The sequence below is a fragment of the Scatophagus argus genome, chromosome 21 (genome assembly GCF_020382885.2).
Source record: "Scatophagus argus isolate fScaArg1 chromosome 21, fScaArg1.pri, whole genome shotgun sequence".
NCBI classification, from domain to species: Eukaryota; Metazoa; Chordata; class Actinopteri; family Scatophagidae; genus Scatophagus; species Scatophagus argus.
In genome coordinates, this window is record NC_058513.1 from 12,944,932 (window position 1) to 12,970,621 (window position 25,690).

Below are 25,690 nucleotides of genomic sequence, written 5' to 3' on the forward strand. Positions count from 1 at the left end.
GAGAGCTGCAGTGCTCGACAGGTTTTTTTTCCTAACCTACTTTATCTGGTACATTATCAATACATCAATATTTACAAACTGTATGGGTATTATTCTAAAAAGCAAAAGGGAAAGAAACTTAAGCATGATTTTGTACTTCAACTAATTTTCTCCACTAAGAATAATGGAGCGGAGACTTGAAGCAGACAGGACACAAAAAAAAGCTTTTCCCATTTTTCCTAACTGAAACGAAAACATTTTCAATCCATCCACCAAGGGCCTCCTGTCTCGCAAAAGGTCAGTGGAAACCTGACTACTGATCATTACAGAACTCAGCCTTCTCCACGAACTGTGGAAGCTAAACAGTGGTAGCAGAGATGTAAATATTGTGAGGAAAGGCTCTAATCTCTTACCTGTTCATTTCCTTGTACAATAAATATTTAAGCTTATTACCACAAGGTCATGCGTGTCAGTCAGAAAGTGAGAGACAAGGCATAAAGATGTGTATCATCCAATTAATGAATTTCAAAGCGACAAATTCAGATTCCAACATAAAATGCTCACACTCGTCATTCCCTTTGTGCTTGTACGTGGCATGCAGAAGCCGTCTGGCTGGACTTTTTGTGCATTTTCTGCTTTGATAGTCTCACATCGCCATTAATCTCTCTCACAAAGATGCCATTAAAGATGTCATTAAATGCGGTGTCCAGCAAAACGTGCCATAATTAATGCCTCCTGCTCGTGCTGTGGGGGCTCTTCTGATCGGAGCTCAACACGCTCTGTTATGATTGGCTAAAGCAAGGTCAGTGTCTTAAGAGACCTTGCTCTAATATCCAGCAGTAATTAGTGGCTGCTGCGTAAAGGCTGCGCACACTATTATGTGATAGGAGACTGAGAGTGGCCACAGGTAGAGATTTAATGTTGTGTTTCCAAATGCTGTTGCCAAGCATGACTGTTTATTGAAGCGCCTAACGACAACTGGTTACTCAGTGGTGCATACGTGGCTAAATACACAGCCACGAATTTAAAAAAGGAGGCACGGAAGCACAAAAAAAATCATGAAAAAAACAAACCAGGAACAGAGTATTCAATTCGATTTCTTACGAAAATTGAAATCACAAGATAATTTGCAATCGTCAAGACAGGAGAAAATGGCAGCTGGCAGTGCCATAACCTATTAACACTCTACAGTACTTGTTCCTTTTTTGAAACAGTGGTACCTTATTGCAGGAAATGTTTTGCCATGGCCAGTGAGGCTGGTTACTTTCAGTGTTCAATCTGATGGCAATTCTGCTGCTCAGATTCGATTTGAGCCTCAGACTGCGTCGGGGGCAGAGATGTGTCAGCATTTCTTTGAGCTCTATTTACAGCGACAAATATTTCCATTGCTTGCTGCAATATAGTTGGTACGTCTTACTGCTGATGATCGGGAAAACTGGAGGACAGGAGCTTAATTGTGAGCTGAAATGCCGTTAGCTGTGGCATAACCGAGTGTTTGTTGGGGTTTTTAATAAGGTGATTTTGATATTACTCATCACCTCTGTTTTGATGTATTTGAAAATGTGACGCAAAACATAGTTTAAGTAATTGTTGACCTGTTTTACTCCATGCACATCAAAATTACTATTACTATAAAGTATTCACATTAATGTTTTGGCTTCATATAATTCAAACTGGACTGATTTGAGTTTCATTGCTGTAAACAGAAACGAACACAACTGGGATTTTTTCCCTGGGAAGCCGGTGAGGGATCATTAACAAAACGCAATGGTTGGGGGTTGGGTGCACATTTCATACTTACACACTTCAAGTGAAACACCTTCATATCAAGTGGAAAAAAAGCTGCTTGCAAGAGACTGACAACCCACATCCTTTCCAACCTTACAGTGTGAGAGTTAGCAAAAACAAGAAGCACAGTGCTAGGAAGGGAGTGAAGGGAAACTGACCATCCCCACTGGAATGAAAAAGGGAACAATGCAAAAAAAATACACAGTCATAAGAAAAGATCACTGTCTCCATCAACAAAGGAGTCAAACAGAAAGTTCCAGCAAAACGGCTAAGAGATGGACACTGAACAAGCTCTGCGCCGACTCCCTATGAGTCAGTCCATTGTGAGCCTCACAACACACAAGTTGAGTTCCCAGTGAATCACAGCAGTCAGCTGCCATCCACCACCTCAAGGCACAGGGCCAGTCTAGCACAGGACCGCAGACATGTGACCAGCTGTCTCACACAACCACTGTTACTGTATCGCGTCTCGCCAGTCAAGGCTGAAGACGGACATATTGGCAGTAAGCTCTCAGCCAGGTTTCTCTAATGGATTAAGTTTAAAACATGTTTGAATAAATGTTCTCGTTTTACTCACACAGATAATGCTGTACACTGCTATAACGTAGGCGCAGATGTAGCAGGAGTTTGTAAATCTATAGACGACAGCGGCTTGTGATCTACAGTCAGGAAGTTGCACTGACATCAATACTGCAGTTTGTCTAGCTGAGGACACTAAAATATCCCTGTACTTCTACCCCCCTTTGACTGACAGCAATACATGGCACTACACATGCAGCTGTCTAAATATTACTTCTCCCATCTTCTGCTCTTCATCTTGCCATTCCTCTGCTCCTCCTCTCGCCTTTTCTGTCCCTATGCGAGCTCGCAGCTGATGAGCAGGATGAGTTGAGAAGGGACAACTGTTCCACCGGCACAACTGTCCACATTTGGTGCTCCATTGTCATGTCCGAGGCAGAGCGGCTGAGGGCTGGGAATAACTCTTGTGCTGCCCAGCTCTGAGCTATAACCAGCCAACCACCTGTGGTACCAATTATCTCGCAGCTAACCACAATTAGATTATTCCAAATGTAAATAATATTTTCTGCAAGGCACGGCAGCAGGCAGTACCTTTAGCGGGAGTACAAATCACTAAATCACTGTATGCAATTAGGCTTTTAACGCAATTCATATAAGAAGCCAGACTAAAGCTAATCTCATAAAAGGACAAACAGAGCCATTAAAAGTCCTCTGCTCTTTACTTCATTACTGGCTCAGCTTGCTCTCCTTATGCAAAGAGTCCCCAGGTGCATGAATGTTTCATGGCCACCCTGCTGCCTGTTTCACTCTGCTCAGATTCAGGCTTTCTCCCTCCTCCCCGAGGAAGCTCAAACTCTGCTGTCAATTGCACTCACTTACACTGCTATCGTCATCATCAACCATTAGTTGGGGGGGGGGGGGGGGGGGGGGGGGAGGCGCATAAGACAGCTGTTTTGCCTTGATGACTCAATCATCCCCTTCAGTGGGATTAGCATCAGTATCATCATCCTCATCATCGCCTTTGATCCCAAAAATTACCAAACAAGTCTGAAATTGATGACTATCAGCTTGTCTGCCACGAATTCCTGAGCTTTCAAAAAGATCTGGTTTCATTGTATAACACTCAATCAGTCTAGAGAGCTTGAAGCAGTAAATTGGAAATATAGACCATATTTTATGTCAAAGCCTTTGAAAGAACCAGATAAACAAAATCTTAATTTCACAGTTTTTAACATGACAAAATGCTGCATACCACAAACCTCGGTAAATAATAAAAATATCTGTTTTTCTTAAGTCTCCATGGCTAAATATTTAAGAGCTGTGGAAAAGCAAAAGTACTCAATTATAAGTAAATACATAACATTGCAGATGGCTGAGGTGGAGCAAACTTTAAAGAAATGCCTTTCAATTTGTGCCTGGAATAAACGAGCACATTTTAGAGGGACTGATAGATGCATTTTTGAGACTTTGGAGAGAGCCAGTGTAGCTCTTTCCCTCCTCTTAATATCAATGGAAACAAACCGTGAATACAATATTTACAAATCATCATCTTTTTGAAGATGCTATGATATATTCACACATCTAACACTTAAGGAGCAACATCTGGAGTCGTGTTTCTGGCCACTCGATGATGCAAGTGCAATATTCACCATCTTTTAGCTCTGCTTTTGGTCTCCATCAACTCCTGAGGAAAATATCTGGTTATTTAGCTGCTAAATGCTCCACTTTGTTCACCAGTTAGTCACTATCTGTGTCTGTCTGGCACTTGGTGCTACAGCAACTCGGACCTGCACTTATACCTGTCCTCCTTCTCTAAATACATCTTCAAATTGGACCACTAAAATGGTAGTGAGATCAGCAGATGGGCTAATTCGAGGCTCTGCAACGCTGCCACTATCATCATTTCATTAGCTTTAAACAGACATATTACAAATAGAACATTACGCCAAAGCTGTGGAGTCAATTCAAGCCTGCTGAGTTATATTCTACAACAAGAATGTACCAACCCTAACGAGACCACAGCAACAGCTTTCACTGACAGAGAGAAATGCAACAGTATGGCAGCATTAGGCAGAAGAAAGGTTCGTTAATGAGGTCGTATTTCAAGAAACAGCATTGAGGTAGACCATTCAAGCCAACAGCATCTCAATGCCAACTGTTCTTAAAACATATTACACCATGCCATTAATTAATTTGTTGGCTTGTGAAGCGTAGCTTATTCAGGCTATTCATCATGGGCAGGAAATTGACAAGTTATCCGTGGAAGGCATGTCAAAGGGATATCAGGTTTAATTTTGCATCAAAGGAAGCAGCAAGCCCTACTCCATTTGTTCAGTACTCCTCGTTTTCGTTGCCATGTCTTCATTTGAGAAGTGCCTGGCAGATAGCTTATACAAAGACACAGGAGATGTAAAGGAGGCCCAGAGATTCAACAGGGTCATCACAGAACAGTGGGTGAGTTCATCTCGGAGTCAAGAGTTGCTTAATGGCTTCCTCCTGCTGTACATCAACTCAAACCATCTGAGCGGGCTGCGGAGAACATCTGTCCTGAACACACAAGCACTTTGTACCACCGCAGTCACCCTGTCAATCAAACGTGTTCTAGCACGCCACTGACTATCACCAGTGGTTACCATCGCCTCTGAAGACATGTGTGGGATGCACGTACAAGCATGAGTGCAAGTGTTTACATTTGTGTGTGTATTGGAAAGTAGGGTTCACGCCATGTCTATTTTTAGTCCAGTACACCGAGTTCTGCTTCTGTGTTATGCTGCTCTGTTCCTAGGACAGGCAGCCGGGTCATCAGCAGCAGCGGCGGAACACCGGGATAGCTCCAGCTCTGCTCCCTGACCCCAACCCTCCAGCTCCTACACCAGTGGGAGAGACTTACAAGATTCCTGAGTAGCATTTAGGGGAGGCTATCTGCGAAAGACAGGCGTTTTCTTGACGGATGCCATGTTCATCCAACTCTCTCTCTCTTCTCTCCGGTGACTAATAGGCTAATAATTCATCTGTCACCGTGGAACGTTATCTCGCACTTTTTCACAGGAAGGATACCATCCAGGAACATCTCCGCCACAGTTTCAGCCCTGAGAAAGATAAGCACGAGATTCCCAAAGTTGCTTCTCAACTACACGTACTGTGAAGAAACAAAGAGTGTTAAGTATGGAGGAAAACCCAGCTATTTAAGATAATAGATGGATCTCCAAGATGTTGCAAGAAGCAAGCATGGCTCTAGAGCCCAGTTTCTCTCCCAGTACTGTTTGGGAAAGTCATCTTTCCAGTCATCTGCTACACATCCATGGTGAACCTTTGAGATGATAGTCTGCATCTTCCCTCTCATGATGACATAAAAACTTCAAGGAGAAAATCCTTAGATAATAGTTCACTGTTAAGACACCATCAACATGAATAGGCCAATTCATTCAGCTGGGTTTTTATTGGGACAGGCTGCTTTGTGTTCACAGTTTGTGGTGGCCACATTTGCACGAGTTGTGTGATTATTATCTATTTAAGTGAGTTCCTGCTTTTCCTGGAATTTTTTCACTCTCACAAGCTGAATTTGATCTTGTTACATCCAGCTACTAGTAATAAGTGGAGTGAGAATATTTGGAGAACCCATACTGAAGCTGCAACGTGTCTTGTGGCTGCACTGCACTTTAATTACGGAAACTACTGTTTGTGGAAGCAAATTAAAGTCAGTGGAAGAGGATTTTTCTCTTAGATTAAGGGGGAGTAAAATAGTCTTGCACTTTAACAACTACTATTAATAGTTGAGGTAACAACAAAACAAAACAAAAACATCTATCACTCTCAGAGGCAGCTGCACTTAAAACATCCTGTAACATTATATCACATTAAAATAGTACTTTGGTGAACACTTTTTGTTGTTTTAACTATTATGACATTTTTGCAATCATCATTACAAAAATTACAGATCTTATTTTTCCTTTCCAGGCACTTTTATCTTTCACTAACATTGTGAAATCTGTTGTTTATAACCCTGAATTTACAGATAGACTGTCTGTAATTTTTGTTTTCATGCGGTAAATATTTCACAAATGTTGCGCTGTCTGTTCTGTTGGCACAACACGCTCACCAAAGTAGTTCCTTACAACTTTCTGTTGTAATGGCAGAATTAACTCACAAAATTGATCTTTCTACCAACACTTTTGGGGCAGCCGTGGCCTAGAGGTTGGGGTTGGATAAGCAGCTTGTGACTGGAGGGTCACCGGTTCAACCCCCCCGGACTGGCAGGGAAATTTGCTCGTTGCACGTCAGTGATGGGTTAAATGCAAAGAAGAATGACAATAAAGGTTTGAAGTTTCACACACACTTTAAATGTCAAGGTTCATTCTGTGTTACATTTTGTTTGTGGTTTCCTTCCCCTGAAAGCATATGCTTCAGGAAACATCTATGTATAGACACTACAGAGGCCCCATCACAGTTATCAGTTTAACAGCTTGTCATTCAGACCCCTGGTTGTTCAGTTTGAATGTTAAACTCTCACTGCTCTGCCATGTGCTTGTTTATTAAAGTACTTCCACTTGACTCAGCACCGGTCAGTGGAACAAGGGAGTTGTGATTGTGCCTGGGTGTTGAAGCTGCAAGGCAATAATTTGGCCAAGGTGCATTTCATCAAATTGCCTCCCTGTTATTATATTCGGCAGAAATCTCTTCAGAATAAGAGTTCACTCCAACAAGTGATAGTAATCCTTCTAATAGGCTTAAATGTTTTTGAAACTTGATGAAGTGGCAGGCTCTGCTCTCTTTGTCTGCCTGTGGAGGGGAGGTGGACATGTGTGTGTGTGGAGGCAGGGGCTACGAGGCCAGGCCCTCTGTCCTTCCTGTTCAGTTACGAGAGGCCTCACACTTATCAGTTCCAGATCTCACAAGAACAGAGAATGAGAGAGGGAGAGAGCACTGACAGGAAGGGGATTTTTTTTCCCGCCCCTTTTTTACTTTAGCAAGGTTAATAGAATGTCTGCACCCCTCACATTTCACAGAGGAAAGCAATTATTCATTAGGGCTCAGCGGAGACCAACATGGAAATCTTCAGACATCAACAAACTGAAATGAAACTGAGTGCTAAAGCTGTTTAGTACAGAAAGAACTTATCGATTAATCAATCAACAATCAACAATTTCCGTCATTTATCTAGAAAAAAAATCACTAGGTCTAGTGTCTCCATTTGCTGTTTCTTTGTGTCTTATATCACTTTAAACTACATTCTGGTTTCGGACTAGTGGTCAGACAACACAAGCAATCTGATGATCTAATAAGTTTATCTTTGGGACAGTTGTAATCAACCTCACAGATCAGACTTCTCAATTTGCCAGGTTTTTTAACTGCAGCCTTTCCATCAAACCAAGCTCGATTTTCCCCAACAAAATCAACCTTACACTGACAGTGAGATTGAACAAAATCTGTCTGTGAAGCACTCATGTCATGTCCTGTTTGTGTGACCCCCCGCTTCACTTGCTCTCACTGTCTACCTTACTTGACATTTCCACAATAATCACTTTGGTTTATCCCACTCAGCTGTGTGACAGGCAGATGTTTGCCAGGGCACAATATTTCTCAGCATTCACACTGCTCTAATCAAGATTAAACACTCTTATCTATTCTATGTGTGTGTGTGTGTGTGTGTGTTGAATGTCCCAATTCCTAATCCATGAAGCCATAGATGTATTGTATAATACAGTGGACGAACCAATTACATTCCCTTTCCACAACATAATTCTCCCTTTTAGTGGGATGTACACTGAGCTGCTTATTTCATAAGGACGAATTGGTAGCTCAGGATAGTCACGATCTACCGTGAGTGTGCGCGTGTGTGTGCGCATTCGTCAGACTACATATGGACTTGAATGTGGGCATCAACAGATGCAACATCTCTGCACTTTGTTACTCAGACCCCCCCCACCCCAGGACCTCCTAATGAAGTCAACATGCTCTGTGAGGTGAACCAACTCTGGCCACACACAAACTGTTGCCATTAAATGTTTACCAAAGACACTCGAGCACAGCGGAGGACAGAGAGGACAGAGCAAACAAAGTTGTAGTCTTTAAATTACTGCAGTGACAGGGGGAGGCAGATATCTGTTTCCAGTAACAAGCTTTTGTTTCATTCCAGTTGTGACCTCTCTGTAACACCTTTTTCAGAGATATTTCAGGCAAAAAGACATCTCATGTTAAAATGAGGGCCCTTACAGAGCCAGGAAAGCCTCAATGATTTAAAAAAAACCACAACAATTTTTGCACACTGGCATCTAATTGATCTAATTGAATTTTTGCTTTCAAATTACAGAATATAAAGATTAACAATGTTACTGTTCCCTCTGCTTTTGCATGTGCTGGACGTGGTTGGTGAACTTCTGTAGCTGGAAAGCTCTGCTTTACAAGTTAGCAACATTGGCACATGGAAGCACCAGTCAGCAACAACAGCTTTCCAAGTTTCTTTTTAGTTTATCTCTGCTTTGTATTCTCTCTGCCATGCATTTTGCTCTCAGGTTTGTATATTAAAATAGAGTAACTGATACTCTCTGAGCTAACTGGCTTGCTAGCTCATTAGCTTGATTACTATTGGAGGAATAGCTCAGTTTTTTGGGTTTTTTTTAATGTTACAGTACCTCTCACACGACCGACTGCAAGATATTCGTCATTTGTGGAGCAGTTAGCAGATGGTGCCACATAGCTAATAATCTACAACAGCTCTTGCACCTGCTGGACTCTGCACGTCCCAGCACGTATGTAAGAAAAAGTAAAAAATAAAAAACTCACCTGCGTTGTCTTCAATCCTTGATTCTTCAACACGAAGGACCCCCCCCACCCATTCACACACCAAGAGGAGAAACACTTCAGCGATTCACTTCTTCTGCTCCTGAGAGAAACCAGAGGGGAAAAGATGTAAATACATCAATCACCTTTGCATTATCCACCAAATCTCCAAACACTGAATGGCTACATTTGCATTTTATTTTTTTGTTTGTTTGAAAATCAAGCCCACTCAGTGATTTCACTCCTCACAGCTTCTTTCTGGGCTCCGGGTGGCTTCTATCTGCACCTTGCTTAACGTGATACATGTCTTCCCTGCGAGCATAAGCTCCTTCACGCTCTCGTGCACATGAAGGACGAATCAAAAGAGCAACCAATACTTCACACGATCAGTATGGTATCATAAACATCCACCACAGAGTAGGTTCAGTGCCACGGCACATTCACAATTCACTCACGATTGACAGATGAGCCTATTAAGAGAGGCCTTCACTGCACCTTTGCACTTAACCTGGACTGGCAGGGCCGGTGCTTACGCCCAGTGACATTCAGATCCTTCAAAATGACCGCATTAGTTATTGCCGAGGCTCAAGAACCCATCACATATAAGCCAGTTATGCACTTAATACAATAACCCTGAAAATTACAGCACTAACCAAATTTTAAGATAATGTTTTAAATAAAGAGAAATTTGATTTAACTCACACAGTTAATAATCGTGTATTATCTCTGTTCACCAAGTACAGAGCCTTCATTTTCCTTTGTAAATTAATCACTGTGAGTAGCTGTAATCACTAGCATGATATGCAGGCTGGATTGTGTTCCATAAACCACGCTTTGAATATTTACATTTGCAATGATTTCAATAATCACACGAGTGGCTGGGAGAACATTCGAGTGTTGTAAGATTATTTTGCAGTTCCGCAAGATCTTAAATGTGAGGGAAAAAAAGACCAATTTAGATGCTGAAAGATTTTACTGAGACCTTTATTAAACTGTAAGTACAATGTCAGCTAAATTCCTAGACCCCTCTCTGAATGAAGGGTCTAGGCTAAAGTGGTACCAGCTAGCTTTTGACATAACACAGCTCTCAGCAGCTGAAAGAGTATTAAAAAAGGCTATTTTTATTTTACCTTATTCTTTATGCACTCAGTTTTTACTTCCAATCTCTCCTTTGTGCAAAGAGCGTGACACAACAACAGTTGAAGGGTACCATCAAAAAATTTTTTAAAGGAAATTTTAAGAGGTTGATTGAGACTGGTACAAGAACTAAGAACAAAAATGGCTTAAGGGTATTTGCTTTAGCTTTGTGCAGATATTGTATATGTGGAGTGTGTAAGTATGTCACAAATGGCATTTTTCCCCACACCTCCCCCCTTTATCCCTCCTACCTTTTAGTCTATGGCTGTATCCTGTTAGAGTATCATTTTCACCATAGTGACACAGCATGTCATCCATTTCTATCCCCAACCAGAACTCTTCTGGTCTCTCCTGAGCTCATGCTTTGGTTGACAGGACAGAGCTAATGCTCAAATATAAAAACTGCCTAACCATAAGGTTTATTTTCACTTTCAGCGGGAGAATGATGTCCCTTGTGCACTTGCACCTTTTTTAATCCTCTTTTTTTTTCTTTAAATCATTGGTAGATTTTTCAGGCTGCATTTCTCCCCTGCTGGAAGTACCGCTCTCTGAAAAGAGAAAGTGGAGGAGCGCCGAGGGCTCAATGGGTCGAGAGAGGAGGACTATGAAGCGGGGGGGTTGATGCTGGGTGCCTCCTTTTTAAAGCCAGATTCTCCCCAGACACCTCTGTGCTATTCATCAACAGCTTTTCCAGGGCTGTGAAAAATCAATGTGCTCTGCACTGCAAACAGTTCATAATGACGGGGGATGGAGGAAAAAAAGCTCAACTGCAACAGAATTGATTTGTTTAAGTACAATAACACGGCTCTGCAGCGCGGTGAGGAGGAGGCTCGAGCGCCCAGACAAAGACTGACTGGCAGTATGAAACCACAAGCAGTAATTGACAAACTGCTGGCAAAGTGCAAATCTGAAATACAGAGGCATGTTATCTAATTAAAGTAGTTTTTCTCCGAATTACCACCTGAAAGAGAAAAACACACTTTCAGTATATCATCTCTACAGCAGAGTAAAAACCAAGTTAAGAGTGTTAAAAACCACACAATATAAAAACAATTCTGTCATGAGCTGAAAAATCCTCTTAAATCCTCAGAATTTAAATTTAAATATTGATTAATTTGTCAATGCTTGTTTGATTAAAATGTCAACAAAATTTAGGGAAAATTTCCCTAACATGTTACCAGAGCTCCAATTAACAGCTTTGTAGTTGTCCAAACTGTCAAAGTTGATAAACTTGTGAAAATACAAAAAAGTGAAAAGTCTTAAAATTTGAGAAGCTAAAACCAGTGAACATGTGGCAAATTTGCATGACTTTGACAATGACCACAAGTGATACATTTTCTATAAACTGACTAATGAGATGATGACATGACACACACACACACACACCTGCACTTAATCATGCTTGCAACATGCACACAAACAGATAGATTCACACACACTATTTGCACTTTTGGCAGGGATCACTACATCCACAGCCAATTTAAATGACATGCAGAGAAGGTTTGGTGCTGCATAAAGCCAAGCCATCAAAATGTTTCAAAGATGACACAGAAAAGGGAAAAAAAAGCTTTTACAAGGTGAGATTTTAAACCTCCTGATACTGCAAAAAACAGGAGCTGGGAGTAAATTGTGTCAAGACAGGCCAGCACAATAAAACAGTTCTCCCTGCCTCTTTTAAGCTGGCCACAGAGGTGCATTTATCATTGTTATTATTCCTTCAGAGAGGCCCTCCCAGGTTTAATTGGGTCCTCATGGAGTCAAAATCCCCGCTGTCGCTGCAGCCACCGGAGCTGGACAGACTCATTCTTCCCCAGTCAGCACCAGGTTTTTACTGGCTGCATGAAGAACAGTCATTCTAGCAAAGTGGCCATGTAACCCGCCAGTTGAACGGGTGGTGGGAGCTGGACGCCACCCGCGAAGTCTGGACAATGGCAAAGGACAGGGACACCTGGGGAGAAACTCTCACCTGCCTCTACTCTCAGCTCTGTGGGAAAAGCTCTTGAGAGCCACATGCCGTCTGTCCACCCGGCCAGCTCTCGCGGGCTATTATTCCCAGTGGGCTGCATTTGCATTTTAACTGGTAAATACAGTACGTTTTCAATGCACATGGATATGAAGCATGTGAACAAATGGTACAGGAAAAGGATTAAAGAGCCTTTTAAGAGGTTTTTGGCCTCAATGAAAAAAGGGAAACAATGAGCTAAGGTGATAAAATAGCCCAGGAACATAAACATGCAGAGCTACTTTGTGTTCATTGTGTTGAATGTGCTGTTTGCTGAGTGAATAATAATGGAAGGGTGATACTTCAAATGACCTCTAAAAAATGTTGAAAATGTTCCCTTTTCGAAACCACATATCTTTTGACAGACACGCAGCAATAATACCAAGTTCCAAAAAAGCATAGAAATGTGTGAAAAGGAATGGCTTTCATCACACCATTATGTTCTCGGTAAATACCAGCTCTGAAACTTTTGACCTCCCATTCACCTCCCTCAACAGCGCTTCCCTTCCACACTCTGTGTTACCTTGGCACAGAAATCACGACACCTCCTTAAGGCCTCTTCCTGTTGTTGATATGCTCAAGACATGCAAGATCAACAGAGACACACGCTCTGCCTTTCAAAAGACACCCGACAAAGACACTTGAAGTCAAAGAAATGCTGGAGCAGCAACTGCAGGAGTGACAACCTCGTGCTTTGTAATGAAACAAGTTTTCAGATAGAAACAGGATTATGTGGAAACAAGCTGGCAATTGCCTCACAATCAGCCTGCTTACATATACAGCAATTATAAACAAATTAATTAAGGGGACACTCTGACTACAACCGTCATATAACACTTAATTTGGGCTAATTTACTGGAATTAAAGTTAAAGGTTAATAGCTCATCGGGTTTTCTGTTTACATGCCTATGATTAATTTCACTACACCAGTCTATTATATATTATATAGTCTATATATTATTTCTATAAATCAGTTTATATGTAAATTTCAATGTAAAGTACAACCACACATGTAAATACTGCCAATGGAACACTGTGGAAACAGCAGTATTTAAATGTGGGTTTTCACTTTATTTGGAAATCATTTCTACCCGTTTTAATATGACTACAAATGGTTGGTAAGATCCACGAATGCAGGGAAAATTCTACAAAAAATTTGTAGAAATACGGCCTCAGGTGATCAAATAGGTTGTAAATTAGCTAACAGCTTAACCAGAATACTGAAAGCACATCCAAAATGCTGGTAAATAATGACTTACTACACAGGAAAACCATCAGCACACAAATCGGGTAATAATGGATGGTCAAAGTTGAACCTGGGGGTCAGTCTTCAAACTGTGCTGAATGTTTACAACAGACACTTTGGGTTATAATTTTCAATAAAGGTCTGGTCACACCAAGAAGCAGCAGAATGAACTTTATCGGCATGTCATAGCATTAGAATGCACTGCCAGCTACCTGGCGAGCTAACAGCTAACATGTTAGCCAATCAGGAACTGGCTAGTGTGATTCAGTCAAAATGGCCATCCACATTTTGTTCTCCTCAGGACTATCATTCCAGTCAATGAGGAGTTAATGAAGAGGGTAATAAAAAAGCTCTCTAAGCTCACTTATTCGTTATTACCGATCATGAAAATAAACCCAAGTTGTCTGGAACCAGAAATCCATTTTACAGACCTACGTTTTCTTTTTTTTTTTTAACTTCAAAGGAGTGAGCTGATGTTTATGTGGGTCTTCCATGAATTGATGGCTTCAATATTATTTCTCCTCCTCCTCCTCTTTCTACAGTATATCTTGTTTCAAAAGCGAGAACAGCCCAAGAGGGTGCCTGTATTTTTCTTCCTTTGTTTCCAGTCTTTCCCTATCAGAGCGAGAAGGTGGTAGCAACTCCCACGAGGGAGATAGAGATAGAGGTTTAGGCTGCTGGCAGAGCGCTAAAGCAAAGAAATGCTGCACCATCTGACCACAGACATAAAAATGATGCCCCCTACCTCCCCTACGCCTGTCCTGCTTCATCTGCAAAGCAAATCTTATGCCCTGCAGCCAGAGATTCCTCTTTGGTCACCTGGCTCTTCTCACTGTTTCAACGGCCTGGGAGGAGAGGAGGGTTTACTAAAGGTGAAAGACTTTATAATGTAATGGAGACAAGCTAGAAAGAGAATGGAGGGGAGATCGTCCTGGGCCAATTGCAGAGGAGAGGCGGGTGTAATGAGGCCTGATCTGTCACAAGAAAGAACCACGAGCCTGTATTTGCATTTCCTCCCTCCCTTATCTTCTCTTCCTCCTTCTCATAATAAGGAAAAGCAATGAGAGGGAAGGAAGGTGGGGAGCGGACATATACACAGAGGAATCCAGGGAGGGGAAAGAGAGCACATTACTACTGGGAGGGGAAAAATGATTAAAGGCTGAGATGAACACAATCTGCTGGTTCTAGAGAAAAGAGGAAGGAATTTCCAGAGCCAATAATCAAAGCATCACAGGGAGACCTGCCTCTCCCTGCTATTCAGCCATGACCATGCCGGCAGAAACACATTTTCTACATCCGCCCTTTTCCACTTGGGTATGGCTTGTGCATTTCATGCCCATGCAGTCATTAGTGGGTCCAGAATATTGATTTTTAAAAACATTGCTCCCTTCTAATTATAGGAAATACTACAGAATTTACACATTCCTCGGGATTGTTGCAGCTAGAACGGGACTCTCCAGGCAAAAGGCTGAAGAGTAAGAGAAAGAAAAACAGAAACATCAATAATGAAGTGAAGGAGACGGGGGAAGAAAACAAAGCCGTTCATAACAAATGAGAAAACAGGCAGAGCGTCTCATTGCGAGAGCGCTAACGACAATCAATTAGCAATTGCTCATGATCTTGGGTGCGTCGGAGTATAAGGTGTCTTAATGAGTCCCATTTCTATTAGCTGCTCGACTCAAGAGGCATAAGGAGGAGGCTGCTCCCACCAGCTCCTCCATCTCAATGCCTAATGACTGCGAGAGTGGATTACTCCATCAATTCCTCGCTTCTCTTTGTTTATCCCCTGCGTAAATAATGGTCAACCATTACAATGCATTAAGCGGGCCACTCTACGCAGAGCGAATGAGAGGGAGAAAGAGGAGCACAAGTGCTCTGACGGCATCCTCCAGTGATCTCTAGGAAATCGGCTAATACCGGCCATGTGGCGGCAGAGAGGGGGGCACCGAGGGGGGACAAGCATCTGATGCTCGACGAATATTTAGCTGCTTTTCACTGGAAGGAGAAGATGAATCTTATGAACGCTTAATCTATTCAGTCATGTTGTATTAAAGGACCAGTTCACACAAATTAAAGAAAAACAGATACCACAGATAGGAATTCAGAAACCTTTCTAGGAACCCGGGAACCTTTTTTGGGGAAGAGTGAAAGAAATGAAACAGTTTAATTTGCTAAGTATTTCATTACCTACCCGAGTAGAGATGAACAGCCATACACTTTGCAGATTGTTGCTACTTGCAGACGAGCAGTCTGGCTATTTTAGTGTCTTTTCAGCCATGCACGTCTCCTTTACAGTCTCCTTTCAAAGATCACAGTTGTGCATTGTTATTCTTAAATCTGGAATAATTTCCTAATCTTCATTTAGGAGTGCCAGTGAAAACTGTTCACAGGTAGATGTGTGCGTTAGTACCTAGTATTAGGTAATCAGGAACAGGGCTGTTGAATATGTCAAATGTAAATTTCCAATAATTTGAGAATCACAAAACTCTGCATGGCAAGATAAAACCTGGAGACGCCTTGCTTTAACTCTTTGAGTGAATGTGACCTGGATGACTGAGAATCTCCACAGATATAAAACCTGGAGGGAAGTGGATAAATGTATCATTTTGTAATTTCAGTGAACTGACCCTTTAAGATGGTCATTTTTACCACTCAGCCTGGCTGTTTATTTTCTGCCTAATTAAAGGAAACTGGAACATTTTAAATGCAATTTGTAGTTTTGTGGTACCGGTAATTTGCCTTGAACAAGTTTGTCATCGTGAAAAGGAAACAGGAAACTATCGGTGACAAAAGAGGGATGGATTTGAGTCTTATGCAATCAGCAATCCAGAGAGGTTTTTGTGTCATAGGAGAGAATATAATGTATGTCTGTTGGTGCAGTGCTTTCACCCTGGACTGTAGAAATCAATATTTCACCCAAGGCTCCATCACTCCCTTTCTATTTTCCTGTCTTTTTCTGGCACTCTCTGGTTTCCCTCTTGTGTCACAGCACTGGACAGGATAAAAATTAAACGCATCAGCAGAAAAACACACAAGTGGAAATGATCTCGCTGCTCTAGCCACTCGGGTCATGAATTCAGCTAACTGTGCTTATCACAGGCTGCCGCTATTAGTCTTAATAGCCGCTGTGACAACCCGCCTTGAGAGGAGATGGGCTTTGCTTCCCGGGGCTCACCACAGACAGGTGATTCTCATCTGCAGTCTCTTCATGTGTCATAGCAAAGGCAACGCTGGCTGAGAAATGTCTGGAGGCTTATTGGAGCAAAACATCAGAACCAGGCAGGCCATTACAGACACCAGAGCCATATGTTCTTACACACTCAGCATCAATCAAGGACAAATTAAGAATTCAATCAAATGTTGATAACATTCAAGCTGTTCCTCAGCAGTTATCTTGAATTATGAGGATGTAAAGACCAAGTATAAATAAACACAAGCCAAAGTCCATACACATTATATATGCTGATGTACCACACAACATGCTAACATACTGTATGTCATAATAATTCATTGTGGTTTAGCACTTACTATGCAAAAAAAAAAATCAGTGTACTTCCCTTTATTTTATACTAACAGGAAATGATACAAGATGTGTGTCTGATTTGGTCTAATATTGCCAATTTAAAGCTGTACAAATATTTTTATGCTAAAAATAGAAAAAATGCTAATATATGAATAATGTAACTGAGGGGCTGATTTTAATGAGAAAGCCACAGAAGTTCTACAGAGTTTTCTAGCATCTTTCAGCTCATAGTTTCGTCACTGTTTCAGTCAGTCTCACTACTCTTCTAAGTGTCATTTCAAGTAGCAGCAGGCAGCTTTTGGTCAACAACAACAAAAAAAAGCTGATAAATCCGCTGTACACTACAAGCCTGACACCAAACATCACACAGACAAGCGTAGCGACTGTCTTGTGACACAGCAAAACACTTAATAGTAAAAAAATGGACACAAACACATCTGAAAGGTGGGTAAATACTGGACTTATATCTGCTGAATGTTAATGTTTCTCTGTGTCTGCTGGATGTGTAAATGAGCAACTGTTAGCTGACACACAACAACTTTACAGGATGTAAATGTTCTGTTTACAGCTTGCTGCACTGCTCCCATGTGGGCAAAAAAATCATTAATGCATATTAAAGTTTCCAAATAATTTTTTGATTCTTGCACTGGGAACCAAACACTGTGCCACAAATACTGAATTCATCCAAAACTGAACATAAAGTAAGTTACTAAATTCATTGTGGGGTTTTCTTCTAGCTTCTGTTTGCCTTAATTGCTGTACGCAACAGAATTTTAGACTCTGTGATATGATTCTCTTGCAAAATGTTCCTTGGGAGTCATAACTGACCTCTTCCCGAGTCTTTAAGCACACAGGCTTACACCCCCTCTTAAATTTGTCCTCTTGTGGAGTTAGTAGCATCTATCTCAGCTCTACAGGGTTAAATGCAAATACAATTATTTACTTTCCTCAAGAGAGCACTTTGTGACTACAGTGTAAGAGGGAATAATGCCAGGGCCAAGAAATGCATGTGGCATAAGAGTGAATGTCTAACTGAGAAAAACGATTTTTTCCTCTGAACTAAAGGTTATTTTCTGTAGCCTGTCGAGGAGCCGTGCTGCGCTGCCATTGAATGGGACACACAGCCTGGCAAGGCTGAAGAGACTGAGCGGCGAAGTGAAAGTGTTAAGTTAGGTGTTTCACAAAGTAAAACCACATGAAAGGAGCACATACAATCGGCTCACATAAGAGAGGTCAGCCTACATCAACACCGCCTTACAACAGAAAACCCCCTGAACACTCCAAGATCCTCAATGCCCCTTAACATGAAGCCAGAGCACTGTTTGAAAAACAAATGTCAGGACATCTTTTCAGCCAGAATGCTTTCCCATGAGCCACAGCAATCCTCAGCTACTCCCCTCCTCCACAAACGACTGAGCTTGTGACTGGGACCATGTCAACATGTTGCTCCGTTTAGACAGGAGGAGGGAGGAATTACTTTGATCCACTTTGAGGCATGTCTTCCTTTACTGTCAAGAGCCGGTTAGGGTTTATGGAGGGAGAGGAGATGCTTGAGCATCTATTCTGTGACAGTGCTCAGGCTACTTTTTTTTTTGGCCACAATGGCACTTTAAGCCCAAATAAGATGACACTATAATTAAAGAATTTGATGTTGTAACTTCCAAGCCACAAAGAGACTTTATAGGTATCAGAACCCGTGGCGACCTCTTCTTATCATAGCCGTGAGATGACAGCATATTTTACAAACATGACAAAGTGCAGAGATATTGGGCAGAACAGCCTGTAGCAGCAGATCTGTGTGTAGAACAATGGGTGCCTGTGCTGATTTCTGGCCTGAACAATGGCAGGATGACATGGAGCCTGACAGACACACACAGAGCAGCAGGATCTACACTGGAGGCAGGAGACGCAGCTTCGCAGAGCAACAACACTGCCAAAAAACATCTCCTCATCTTCCTTTTTCCCCTTCCAACATCTTTTATGTGTTTTGGCACCTCCACCTCTGGCATTCATAACTCAAAAGTGAACAATCAAACTTTGAGCACCGACATGAACGCAACCTTGCAGAGTGAAATGAGCCAGCCACCGCTGAACAATTGGGCACAAGCTAAGTGAAAGTAAATTGGACGAAATCAATAGTTTCCATCTAAATCTAGTGCAAATTTTGAGCGACGTTCAAGAAAACTGGAAAAAGAAAACGTGAATAAATGCCCATTTCCATCCACTACTGATTATGGAAACATTTGGAGTTGTGCACAATGAGATAAAGACTTAATTCTTCAGTCAGGTACCGTTTCACCACTGCAGACGGTACTTTCTACGAATAAAATGAATCACTATTTAAGCATTAGAATCATTAATATTAAAGCAAAATTTATTTTTAAAAAATACAAAATTAGGTGCAATAAAAAGAATAGAGTATAAACACAAAACAAAAAACAGTCGTGCAAAATCCAGCAGGTGATGAAATCTCTTGTCTTCCATACGCGACTGAGGCGCTCAAAGTGTCCTTCATTATTAATGTCCTCTGAGCAGGACTTGAAGAAGCTTTGCTTCTCTTATCAATCATTCATTTGCTTTCCAGTGAACACGCTCCAATCCTCTAGTGTCAAATCAGACTTGAAGTGGCTAAAGAACCACCACTCTGAAACCTTTCCTTAATTAGACAAAGATAACCTGAGCATCAAACACTCTGCTCTTAAAACGATCAACAATACTGCTAATGTGGGGGTCTCAAGCCAACTGTAACCTGTCAGTCATTTAATACGCGACACTCAAGTCTCATAAATTAACAATAGGATGCCAGAACCCATTTGTGCTGGCTCCCGTCTTTGTGTTTTGAAAACACCTCCACAGTGAAATTGTGAGATGGAATCAGACTGAAATAATAATGTTGATGCTACTTTTATACATAAGTTTTATATCTAACAGATTAACAGACTGCATTCTCACCTTCCCACCACCCTGTGCGAACGGGATCTCAGTTCTACTGCAGGCATTTAGTTAACGGGAAACATAATCAAACTTTGTGGTCTGTCTCTCCGTGAAGTGGAATTGAAAGCATATCATGCAGAGTAATCTCCAATTACCTTCTTCGTGCGAGTGTTCATTGCGCTGGAACTTTTCCATTTCATCATTACACTCAAGCTGCCCCATTCGAAAGCCAACCGGCAGCAGCGGCAGCAGTGGCAGCAGCACAGCAGACCGTGTCATCCGTGAACCATGGGGGGATTCTTCCAAGCTGCAGTGAATTCCTCGTTTTGTCTGGGAAAAGATTCATGTCTATACAAACCGCAGGTGCAATGAGGGTTTTTTGTTGTTTTGGGGTTTTTTTTTTTGCTTTTGAAAACCACCACAGTGAAATGGGGGCAGAGCAACGCTCAGCTCCCCCTTGGCTATGTTTGTCACAATTACTCGGTAGGTCAACTTTGCCCAAGTAAAACACTGAGGCTAGAAAACCCGTCTTTCTCTTGAACCACGCAGGAAATGTTTCAGTTTGCCGTCGCGTGCTTGGAAAGCCACTGATACAATCGTTCTCCAGGCCTAACAATGGATTTGGGAAACAAGAATGAGGGATTATTTGATGCAACTTCCATTCAAGGAGCCAATTCAGCCCAACCAATCAATACCAATCAACGAGGAGATGACAGGGGATGAAATTCCCTCTGCTGCAGCCAACAGCTCATGTGTCAGGACTTAGAGCCAGCACTCAGGCTTTCTCTGTTTCTCCTCTCACAAATCCAATGGTGGGAAGTAACTAAGTACATTTAGTCAAGTACTCTCGCTTATTTTAAGGTGAGCATTTTCCTGATACGCTACGAAAGTCTTTTAATCCACTGCATTGCAAAGAAAAATAGGCCCACTTTTCACTCAAATCAAAGCTGCATTACTTACTGGCTTATGAAATATGATTATTATACAATTGTCATAGGGTAAACTACCCAACTAGCCAATAAAATTAGCTCTGACCAGCTCTAACATTAAGTATAAGCACCTTTTGTGCAGTACTCGAGTACCTAAGTTACATTCTCCCAATGGGCTTAATTAAAGTTTTGAAAGCAGGACTCATGACTGAATATTTTAACACAGTCTTTTTGTCTTTCACTGAAGCAAACTACCTTATTATCTCTTCCACCAGAGCCCAAATCTCACTGCAACACCTTGAAAATTATTAATCTACACCATTAACCATGTTGACAGTGTCAAGCTCTGAGAGGCTACGGCCTGTAGAGGGTGTCTTTCAACTGAGGCAAGGAACAGCAGAGAACATGAGCTTGTCATGTTAACACAGGAAACATATATTTAATGAGACAACCACTGCAATCTCCGCTGCCACGCTAAGTGAGTCCGACCCCACACCGCAGTTCGGCCGGCGCTGCCAAACAACAGTCACAGCAGTCTAGACGAGGACGTGCGACGACCAGGCCTCCCCAAAGCTCTTGTAATGCGCAAGGAATTCGGTGCGGTTTCCTCTGAGCAGAGAGGAAACGCATGAGTGAGAGTAAAGAGGGAGGCGAGATCCCTGCAGAGGTCAGAGCGTGTCCCCGGAGGTGTCAGGGGGAGTAAATAGGCATGACTGCAGAACACAGGGTTATACCCGCTCTCCTCACTCACCCCATCCACCCCCCGCCCTCCTTCTTTACAGGGTGCCTTCGCTGACTCGTCCTGGAGCGCCTCAGAGAGAGAGAGAGGCAGTGCGGCTCCCCCTTGCAAATTGGAACAGGAAGCGACTGTCAGCTTCAGGTGAAATCTCCGCCTTATTAGAAAACAAACGTTAATGTGACGTGAAAGAGGATCTCTGGCAAAGATGGAAGCGCGTCGAAGGATCAAGCTCGTCCCATGACCGTAGAGGCTGCTGCTGGTTCTCTGCACGGCTGGCTGAAGGCTGACACCGGTATCAAGGCTCATGAATATTCAGTGACCAAGTAAATAAGGCAGATAGCACTTGACATGTTTAACATCCACCTTTGGCACCTTCCCTCTACAAAGCCAACAAGGTGAAGCAGCAGAACAAATATGTTGGTTGTTTGTGGGCGGCAGCAATCCATGCTGATGAATTGGATGGTTTCTGAACAAAGAGAATGAGTTTCAGTGGGCGAGCAACATCAAAATAAGCTGGACCTGGAAAAACAATCTGATTTCCTCTGTAGGACTTGAGTTGCTAAACTGCTGTTTTTTGGAGACTGGTATTAAAATGAAAATATATAACGTTATGCTTTGCAATATGCTGACATTTACATTCTTAGAAAAACATGTTTCCCCTCAACTATAATCCCTGCTGGTATCAAAATGTTTGCTCTCTAAATATTTACCAACCAAGAGTCACATCTAAAGCCGAACACAGGCACCTTGAGACTTCCTTTTTTTGCCGAGTGTTGTGTCCCAAAGGAAATGCAGTGAAAGCACTACAGACTATCTTGGAAGCGAGTAAACTCCGCTGAGCACAAACGACGCATTCCTCCAGCACCTCAAACAGCTCAGAGAAAGAAAAAAACACATATATCTGCCACTGACAAACTGCGCTGCTTAAAATCAGAGTCGCTACATTGTGTGAGAGAGGAGCGAGCACATTTAAATGTATTACGCTGACAAGAAAAGCAGTGTAAATATTGACACTTTGATAGTCCTCGCCACGTTTATCCACTGGACCTGTCCTGTTAGAGCCATTTAACATCTGCTCAGTATTACGGCAGGAGAAAAGGGTTCAAGGAACTGAAAATCTCTTTCTTTTTAAAGTATCACAGGAAGGTGACTATGATACAGTTTCTGCCCTCTTGTTTCTTCAAGGACGGCGGCAGCTTGGATTCACAGCTCAGTTACAATGAATGCAAGAAGGGGCGAGCTTCAAACGTCACAGAGCCACCTTTATGCTAATAGGCTGGATGATAATTCACTAGAGAGCAGCTTAGTTCAGGCAGAGCGCTGAAGATGAAGTTGAAGCTGTCCTCCATCATAGCCAGACACTTTATGATACTCACTACAGTTGCACTAACACTTAATGTTCACAAAAGATTTAAAAAACAAACAAACAAACAAAAAAATTCCTTCCTTTCCTTTAATGGAAATGTTTGGCCTTTTTCTTTGATAAATCCATTCACAGATTCATTGATTATCAAAACTATAAATGATTATTTGTCGCTCAACCAATTGATTAATCAGCTTATTTCTTCAGCTCTACTTCTCACCATTTCTCTGCCGATTCACCACTCCAACCTCCACCTTATGTGCCGACTCATGGTGGTGTTTACTTTAGATTTAACGTCATGTAAAGAGAGTTTAGAGAAATTTGTCGAGCATCAAGTTCATTCACCGATATATCGACTGTCAGAGGTATTATCACTTACCAGCATTCATAGGCAACATGATTAATTGACTTAGAACAGTATTGGAATAGTTAGCTGCAATCCTACTAGCATTCATTAGAACTGCATTGTGGAAAGATGAGCATATTGTGTTGTCACCGTGTCATCCAGTTTTGTGAAAATTATGATACTGCTTTCAGTTTCTAATAGACAAGAGTGTGTGATTTTCTCTCAAAGGAACTATTTTTGGTGGCGTATTCCTTTAACGTGTTTGCTTAGCAGCTCGGACAGGACCGCACACTTAAACACGCAAACCCGCACACTCACAGTGCGAGCCGTCGCTAACACGTGAACACAACGGGGGCCATGTGTGGAGCACCAACCAGCTGTGTCTCTGCAGCCTGAGCAGGCGCACGGCTTCCAAATGAACCGAGAGGTTGTGTACCACTGAACGCCACACCAAGTCACACACACACACACACACACGCACTCTAACCTCCTCTTGCCCCTGTCCCCTCCACCCACCCACCCACTGCTCAGTGCGCCCTGCCTCCTGATAAGCCGGTTTGCCAGGCTTGCCAGCACCGCTGATGGCTCCGTTTGCACAACTGCTCCATTGTTGCTCTGCAGAGTGGACAACTGCACTTTGGACCTTTCAGTGGGGGAAAGCCTTCTATTTTGTTTCCCTTAAGGGCATCCACTGTGGTTTATCTGTGAGTCGCCAAGCACACACACACTTTAGGCACTAAGGATATCTAAGGACAGAAAACATAAACAGTGGCTGCGGTGTATCCTGTGTGCTGCTCCTGTTAAGTACTGTACAGTCAGTTTGCGTGGCTTCTGATTTTTCCAGAGCTTAAAAAGACTCATAAAAAGGCAGCTGAATTATCTGAGTTGCCGGAACATGATCCACTGCCGGCTGACCTTTCCACAAAGCAATATTAAACGTAATAGTAGGACCAAGTTAAGTGATTGCAATTTATGAGTCCATTTAACTAGATTCAATATTGGATGACAAATGATTACCTTAGTGAAGTAAAGCTTACATGCACGAAAATAACCCCGCTGCGCAGGAATACAGAGCTTTATCAAACTTAACAATCAGCTCAGTGTCTGTCTGCTGCGAGTCTGGCTTGGTGGAGGGCTGAACAGAATTTTAAAAATGCATGACAAGACTAGAGGAAGAAGAAGAAGAGGAGGTTGCATATTAAATATCCACAGATATCCTCTTTTCTTTTTGACTCTAACTACATTAAGCTAGAATTGATGTGTATGGACTAGATGTTGCCTAAGAATCTGGCCAACTGGCCAAATGGATTAAGTGTATCAAATCCATTTTCCTGAGTGCATTGAGGAGGTGTCAAAATGAAACATTTTCAATTTAGCCCCTTAAGGTCCAGGATTTCTTCATCCTGCTGTAGAACAAGCTCCTTACGCTGCAAAAACAGGCTGCAACACATCGCTAAATGTGGCCCAGGCTTTAAATTAGCCTGACATAATCCACATATTTGATTCACTGTGCAGGCAGAACAGAGTTACATGACTTTCAGGCATTCAGCTCAGACTATAAAGAAACAAAGTAGCCTACTTTGCACACTCCTCACTGCTCTCTTTTCAGCCACATCCTCTTGGATTTTATGACTCTGGTTAAAATGCAACCATTAAATATTCATGTGCGAGGGCTTTCACCCGTGAAGCAGTCCCCCCCCCCCCCCCCCACACACACACCCACCCTCTCTGCAAGCTTTAGAGAAAGTGAGAAACTTTTTGATTTTAACTGACAGGAGCTAAATATTAAAAAAAGACGCACTGGGAGTTCAGCAAAGTGAAGACTACTCCTCTCCAATATCCTTCTCTGCTTTTATGAGCTTCGCCTTCTTGGCTTTCATCCTCATTGTTTTTTAAATTTCACACTGTGGCAAGACTCTTGTAGAGTAAATTAACATGACAATACAAACTGTGGAGATTAATAAAAACAAATACTCACGAGCAGAACAATGACGTGATGAAAATTGATGGTTGACAATCAGAGAATGGTGTTCGTTTTTTTTCCCCCACCACATGCATCATAAACTATATATATTTCTCATTAATTTTTCACTTGTTGTCTTTGCTGTTTATTATGCAAAACACTTCCTATCAGTAGCAAAAGTAATGACACAAATAATTCATACTTTCCCTCTTAGAACTCCTGGCATGCTGAAATCCATAATATATAGCAAGTTAAAGTGTTTCTGAAAGATTAAGGATGAAATTATGTCTTCAGGTGTAGACAGTAGCATAAATAAGGCTGAAATGTGATTTCACTGCAGTAAACATTAGGGAAATTTTTGAGGTTTTATTTGGGTAGATGCGATTCGCATACAAATTGTGGGATGCAACATTCAGGGCTTCTCCAGACAAGTCATTTTGAG

The 25,690-nt window shown here is 42.0% G+C and overlaps 1 protein-coding gene across 3 annotated transcripts in view; it reads right to left on the bottom strand.

Annotated features, from left to right (window-relative positions):
* LOC124053272 (zinc finger MIZ domain-containing protein 1-like) overlaps positions 1-25,690 on the bottom strand; it is a 104,238-nt gene that overhangs the window by 67,524 nt on the left and 11,024 nt on the right. For 2 of the 3 annotated variants that reach the window (XM_046378335.1, XM_046378336.1), the window contains exon 2: positions 9,070-9,169. The gene's annotated coding sequence lies outside the window, so the exon portion shown is untranslated. Of the gene's footprint in view, positions 1-9,069; positions 9,170-20,063; positions 23,750-25,690 lie in introns of those variants that run through there. The other variant, XM_046378337.1, reaches the window with a different exon arrangement.